The 7,214-nt window shown below is 43.6% G+C and overlaps 1 long non-coding RNA gene across 1 annotated transcript; it reads left to right on the top strand.

Moving 5' to 3' along the window:
- Positions 1 to 201: 201 nt before the first annotated feature.
- Positions 202 to 6,425, top strand: LOC120322830. Its single transcript, XR_005562763.1, has 4 exons — positions 202 to 359; positions 3,668 to 3,745; positions 4,018 to 4,224; positions 5,382 to 6,425. It is a non-coding gene; the product is annotated as an uncharacterized LOC120322830 (long non-coding RNA).
- Positions 6,426 to 7,214: the final 789 nt, after the last annotated feature.

Here is a 7,214-nt window from a genome sequence, read left to right on the forward strand (position 1 = left end):
TGCAGCTCCCTTGTGCCAAGCTGTTTTATCCTTTTTTTTTTTTTTTTAAAGCAAGTTTTTCCCAAATGTCAAAATCTTACTGAGGTGAAGAGGCATTTTGAGACGTGATGGGATGGGGGGGAGAAGCTGAGAATAAAGAGGGGGAAAAAGTTGAACATGGTGTGTGATTTTTTAAATTTTATTTTCTAAGATTCTGAGTCAAATCGGGAGCTTGCCTCCAACAAAACCTCTAGGAATGTGTGGATTGCAGAAAAGACTAAGGCTTGCATGATCTGACCCCTGGGTGCTGTGGCAGTACGCAATATCTTGGCGTCTGTGTCGGTGATAGTTATGGGAACAGAGTTTCAATACCCACAGAGGTGAGTATAATATAGGGATCTGCTTATGTCCTACTTTTGTTGACCTCTACAGCAAGTTGGGTAATCATATCAAAAGAATATAACTTTCTCATTAGTGCTTCAGGTGAGAAAGGGTGTTCAGAAGAACAGAGCAAGATTCTGAAGGTCTTTCATTGTCAACGTGATCCTTTCCCAGCTTCATCTAATCCCAAGGTTTTCCATCAAAAGTGGCAACAAAGACACACTCATTTTTCACAAGAGATGTGAGAGTTTATACTGTGGGAACATTGATAAAGAATTGCACTACAAAGAGTTTTTAAAACCACAACACAACTCGGAGAAAAAAGTTTCCTTGTAACACAAATCAGTCTGTTACAATTATTATCAGGGTAGTTTTCAACCCTCTGCATTTTGGTCTTTCAAATGATAGCTACATTAGTGGCTATAAATCCACTTGTAAATATAGTCTCTTCTCTAGCTATCAAAATACATGCTCAAAATATATTTCAAAAAACATCTTTACATTTTAGTACTGCTCATATGCCACACCATCACCCCCACCATGCTGAGTTTAAGCTTGAATTTGCTTTATCTAGATTTGGGCATGTGAGGTCAGCTCATTTGGAACTGATGAAGGTAGTCATGAATAAGAAATTAAAGGACCTAAAAGTATTTCTAGGGGCCAGGTCTATGTATATGCACAGTCTCACACCAGCCAAGAGATCACTTCAGTGCTCCTGAGTCCCCATTAACTCATTGCATTTTGATTTCAGAGCAAGTGTTTTAACTTAAAACAGTTATTGTAATTGAGAGATGAGAAAAATAACAGCATCTGAATAGCACCCAGGAGGGATGGACATGCTTCAAGAAGGAAGTCTTGAAATCACAGGAGCAGACTGTCCCTCTCTGCCAAAAGGTGAGCCGGCATGGAAGATGACCAGTCTGGCTAAACAGGGAGATTTTGAAGGAAATCAGGGTAAAAAAAAGAGCCTACTGATTATGGAAAAAAGGGCTGGCTACTCAGGAAGAGTTTAGCAATATAATTAGGTCATGTAGAAAGAAAATTAGAAAGACAAAGGCACAACTTGAACTTAATCTCACCACTTCTGTGAAGGATTACAAAAAGTCCTTCTACAGATACATCAACAGTAAAAGGAAGGGGAAGGAAAACCTCCATTCTTTATTGGACATGGGGGGGAATATAGTCATCAAAGATGAGGAAAAGGCTGAGGTATTTAACTCCTTCTTTACCTCAGTTTTCAACAGTAAGACAGATTGTCCTGAGGACAGCTGGCCTCTAGAGTTTGTAGACAGAGATAAGAATCTGAATAGCCCCCCTGTAATCCAGCAGGAAACAGTGACCTGCTGAGCCACTTGGATCCCCACAGGTCTATGGGACCAGATGGGATCCACCCAAGGGTGATGAGGGAGGTGGTAGAAGAGCTCACCAAGCCACTCTCCATCATCTACAAACAGTCCTGGCTCACTGGGGAGGTCCCAGATGATTGGAAGTTGGTGAATGTCACACCCATCCACAAAAAGGACTGCAAGGAGGACCCAGGAAACTACAGGCCCATCAGCCTGACCTCAGTGCCTGGCAAGGTTATGGAGCAGATCATCCTAAGTGCAATCACACAGCACCTACAGGATGGATAAGGGATCAGACCCAGCCAGCACGGGTTTAGGAAGGGCAGGTCCTGTCTCACCAGCCTGATCTCCTTTTATAATCGGGGGACCCGCCTGGTGGATGAGGGGAAGGCTGTGGATGTGTCTACCTGGACTTCAGCAAAGCCTTTGACACCGTCTCCCGTGGCACACTCCTGGAAAAGCTGCAGCCCACGGCTTGGACAGGGGCACTCTGTGCTGGGTTAGGAACTGGCTGGAGGGCTGGTCCCAGAGTGGTGGTGAATGGAGCTGCATCCAGTTGGCAGCCGGTCACTAGTGGTGTCCCCCAGGGATCAGTGTTGGGCCCAGTTCTGTTTATTATCCTTATCGATGATTTAGATGAGGGCATTGAGTCCACCATCAGCAAATTTGCAGATGACTCTAAGTTGGGAGGGAGTGTCGATCAGCTGGAAGGCAGGAGGGCTCTGCAGAGGGACCTGGACAGGCTGGAGAGTTGGGCTGATTCCAACAGGATGAGGTTCAACAAGGCCAAGTGCCAGGTCCTGCACTTTGGCCACAACAACCCCCTGCAGTGCTACAGGCTGGGGACAGAGTGGCTGGAGAGCAGCCAGGTAGAAAGGGACCTGGGAGTTTGGATTGACAGGAAGCTGAACATGAGCCAGAGTGTGCCCAGGTGGCCAAGGAGGCCAATGGATCCTGTATCAGGAACAGTGTGGCCAGCAGGTCCAGGGAAGTGATTCTTTCCCTGTACTCAGCACTGGTGAGACCACCCCTGGAGTGCTGTGTCCAGTTCTGGGCCCTCAGCTCAGGAAGGACATTGAGGGGCTGGAGCAGGTCCAGAGAAGGGCAACAAGGTTGGGGAAGGGACTGGAGCACAAGTGCTGTGAGGAGAGGCTGAGGGAGCTGGGGTTGTTCAGCCTGGAGAAGAGGAGGCTCAGGGGAGACCTCATCACTCTCTACAACTCCCTGACAGGAGGTTGTAGCCAGGTGGGGGTTGGTCTCTTTTTGCAGGCAACTATCAGTAAGACGAGAGGGTATGGTCTTAAGCTCTGTCAGGGGAAGTTTAGGTTAGATATTAGGAAGAAATTCTTCACAGAGAGGGTAATCAGTCATTGGAATGGACTGCCCAGAGAAGTGGTGGATTTTCTGTCCTTGGAGGTTTTAAAGATGAGACTGGACGTAGCACCAGTGCCATGGTCTGGCAACCGCAGTGGTAGTGGATCAAGGGTTTGACTTGATGATCTCAGAGGTCCCTTCCAATCTGGCTTATTCTATGATTCTATGATTCTATGATTCCTTCTCCTTTGAATTTACATGCAAGCAATTAAATATACCTACCTGTTCAACATACCTACTGAAATATATTTTAACTGTTCAATGTACCTCCAAGTTGATTACAAATAAGAAAACACTGAAGTTTCCTTCTGAAAGATTTTCATTATGTAGCTTTTGCACAAATAATTCAATGTAATGAACTTAAACAACACAGAAAACATTTTGTAAGGCAAAAATACATTAATTTTTGGCTTTTAATATACCAAGTACCTTTCTAGATATGCATTTCTTTTCCTTCTGAGTGATAAAGGGGAAAGTAGTTAATGAAGAATAAAAGGGAAGAGTAAATAAGGAAAAAGCATGATTATTTGAGTTTAATAATTAGTTCACTCCTAAGGACTGAAACAATTCTCATGTTCTATTTCCAGTGTTCTTCAAAACCTCTGAAAGAAGAAAAAAACCTACTGTTATGTCCGTTGGGAGGATCTTTGGTGCTCAGTGTAGAGGTAAACATTTGGTACCTTACTTTCTTTTTCTTGTCACAGTTCTATAAGATGAAATCTGTATATGATTTCCCAAAATATTGGGGTTTATTTTTTTCAAAAATTATGTCATGAAAACAAAATACCCAAGAGAAAAATAAGGACTTTTTTTCTGGGTTTTTTTGTTGTGTTTTTTTTTTTGTTTTTTTTTTTTTAATTGTTGTTGTTTGTTTGTTTCCTTGTACCCCTGAGATATCAGGTATTCAATCATCTACATCTCTTGACTATTCCCAAAGGGACATTAAGACCACAACCTTCGAAAGAAAGTGACAAAAGGAAACACCCCAGAAGAGAGTCAGCAGAAGCAACAAAAATTCACTTGTGAATTGCAACTTTAGTGATGTACTGACTCTTCAAATGGCATATTTTTACCTGAATATTCACATTGTCTAAATTTCACATTATCTTCTTTGATGGTCCAGTCCCTTCGATTGATTGCTGTGGTATGGCCTGGTTCTTTCAATTCTTTAAATCCTTTTCTGAGTGCAGATACAGAGCAAAAGAACTCTCTTTTCTGCAAGGGGGGAGGTGAAGTTCAGCCTTTAAAAAATATCTGAGGAGTAAAGTTGTATAAATAGCCACTGACTTGTAGGGGAAAAAATCCTTCTTGACAAGAAAAGGCTGAGATAAGAAGTCATGCTTACAGCCTAATGACTGATACGAGGGGAATATTATCATTACAGTAATTATTGATTTACTGCATGGAAAACTGAAAACAGGGGACGGGAGTAGAAAGCGGGGTCCACAAGTGCAGTCACAATGATTCTCAGGAGTTGATTCTGGAGATGAAATTGCTACATCCACTTTATCAAGGTGCACCAGCATGGTAGCACGGCCAGTTAATCAGAAGGTGCTCAGCTGTGCAGCCACTACACCTTTGGTGGTCTGAACACTGTATCTCTGCTCCACTTTGTACTGCACTGTGGACATATCTGCTCACTCACTACTGTGTGGGGTAGCAGAATGCTACCACTGTCCAACGCCACACATCACCCCTGGCAGGCATTTATTTTTATTTTTTTTTAGTAGGAGCAGTATTCATACAACTGTGCTTTCCATGTCCCCAGTACGGGAGGTTCTGGCAGACCAGAAAGCATATTTAGGTTTTGCAAATCTAGTTTTCCATTCCCCAGTCCTCCTTTAGATGGGGCTTCCACAAGACAGAGAGGTAAAGTAAAGAATAAGCAAATAAAATGTCAAAGAATAAGACTCAATATAAATTTCTGCTATCAGTGTTAGGACATTTAGTTGGAAGAAGGGTAAACTTGAGCTCTAGGCAATGTATGACTTCTACATGAAATAATCTTTACAAGAGGGAAGAGAAGCCAAGAAAGTGCCAAGAGTTTGCCACTGAACAAGGAATTGCAGCTTGAGGTTTTGGAGCTTTTCTAAATATTTCTCTTTTGTCAATCCAACAAAACTTAATTCTGTTATGTTCAGAAGAATAAGAACCATGCTCTCCCCTTATTAAATAACCATCACCATAGTGATTAAAGTGCTTTACTTAGGGGTGAGAAATCTACTTGAATCTACTCCAAAGGATGAGGGAAGTGCACACATTCTATTAAAGAATAACTAAATCTTCATCTTTTCTGTCCAGGATCTATCCAGTCTAACTTTGAGAAGAGACATTTTGATTGACATTTTTATTGTGAAAATCATACTACTGGATACTGCCCCCGCTCCTGACAGCCAAGCATGCATCTTCATCCCATTGCCCTGTGATATGCCACAGACTGGGAGAGGAAAAGCTGTAATGATGGGACAATAGTGATGGCTGTTTTAACACCTTTGGGATGCCATCTGTCTGTGGCTTAAGTGCAAGTGTTCCTGGGGATGACAGCACACACCTGAATAAAGTACCTATTGATTTAACACAGCAATTTCCTACCTAACAGAAAATTAGGACACCTTCCTATGTAGGAAAGTATTTAAACACAAGCTTCATTTTAATTTAATTTTAAGCATGTTTAATACATTCCTGAATCAGGGCCACTTAGGTAATTGTGTGGCATAATTGCAACAGCCTACTTTAAAAGTGCTGTGTAGCACCACAGAAATGTAATTCCCAGTGTCTGTTTAAGGAGGTGATCTATAGCTTAATGTTAGTATAATCGTCATTTGATTCAGCAGTTGCTTAGATTGTAACATTGTAACAGTGTTAAAAAAGATAAATAAATACATAAAATAGCATAGTGTAAATTCCTCTTAAATTACCACTCCCTCCCTCTATGCATAATGCATCAAATGTACTTAGCACCAGTGAACCGGATAACACTTTTTTAGATGACTCACTATCTTCATGTTGGAGTCACATTCCATTGCAGAGAATAAAATGTGTTACCCTTGGGAGCAAAGAGATTTGAAGGGGAAAAAATCTGAGGGAATAACTTCACATCCATTATTTGAGATGGTTCTTGTGCTGGGTTTGCGTGGACTGGTTTCAGTAGCAGGGGGGCTACTGGGGTTGCCTCTGTGAGAAGCTGCCAGAAACTTCCCTATGTCCAGTGGGGTCAACGTTAGACAGCTCCAAAACGACCAAGGTAGTAGTGCCTCCGGGATGATGTGTTTAACAAGGCAAAAAAGTTACTGCTCAGAAACCTTTGCAACTCGACAGCCCTGCAGACACCCAGGTCAGTGCAGAAGGAGGGGCAGGAGGAGCTCCAGGTGCTGGAGCAGAGATTCCCCTGCGGCCCAAGGTGCAGCCCATGGTGGGGCAGCTGTGCCCCTGCAGGCCATGGAGGTCCATGGGGGAGCAGAGATCCACCTGCACCCATGGAGGAGACCACACTGGAGCAGGTGAATAACTAAAAGAGGCACTGATCCCATGAGAAACCCATGCTGGAGGAGGCTCCTGGTAGAACCTGTGGCTCTGTGGACAAAGGAGCCCATGCTGGAGCAGGACTTGTGATCTTGTGGGGTATCCATGCTGGAGCAGCTTGTGAACAACAGCAACCTGTGGGAAGGACTCACTTTGGAGTACTTTGTGAAGGACTGTCCCCTAAATGAAGAACCCTACAGTGAAGAAGGGGAGGGGTGTGAGGAATCCAACCCCTGCGATGTCAGGAAGAGTGGAGATAACCTGCACAGAACTGAACCCAGTCCCGTTCTCCCTTCCTCTGGGTTGCTGTGGGGGAGCAGGTGGAGTGACAGGACCTGAGGGAATGATCTGAAGTTGTTTCAGGGGAAGTTTAGGTTGGGTATTAGAAAGAGGTTCTTCACCCAGGGGATAGTTGGGCACTGGAACACGCTCCCCAGGGAAGTGGTCACAGCGCCAAGCCTGACAGTTCAAGAAGCATTTGGATGATTCTCTCAGGCATGTGGTGTGACTCTTGGGGATGGTTCTGTTCAGGGCCAGGAGTTGGACTCGATGATCCTTGTGGGTCCTTTCTAACTCAGGATATTCTGTGATTCTGTGAATTCAGGAGTAAAA

This window comes from Pipra filicauda, unplaced genomic scaffold, assembly GCF_003945595.2.
Source record: "Pipra filicauda isolate LSUMZ 115617 unplaced genomic scaffold, ASM394559v2 scaffold158_size1702193_pilon, whole genome shotgun sequence".
Classification (NCBI taxonomy): Eukaryota; Metazoa; Chordata; class Aves; order Passeriformes; family Pipridae; genus Pipra; species Pipra filicauda.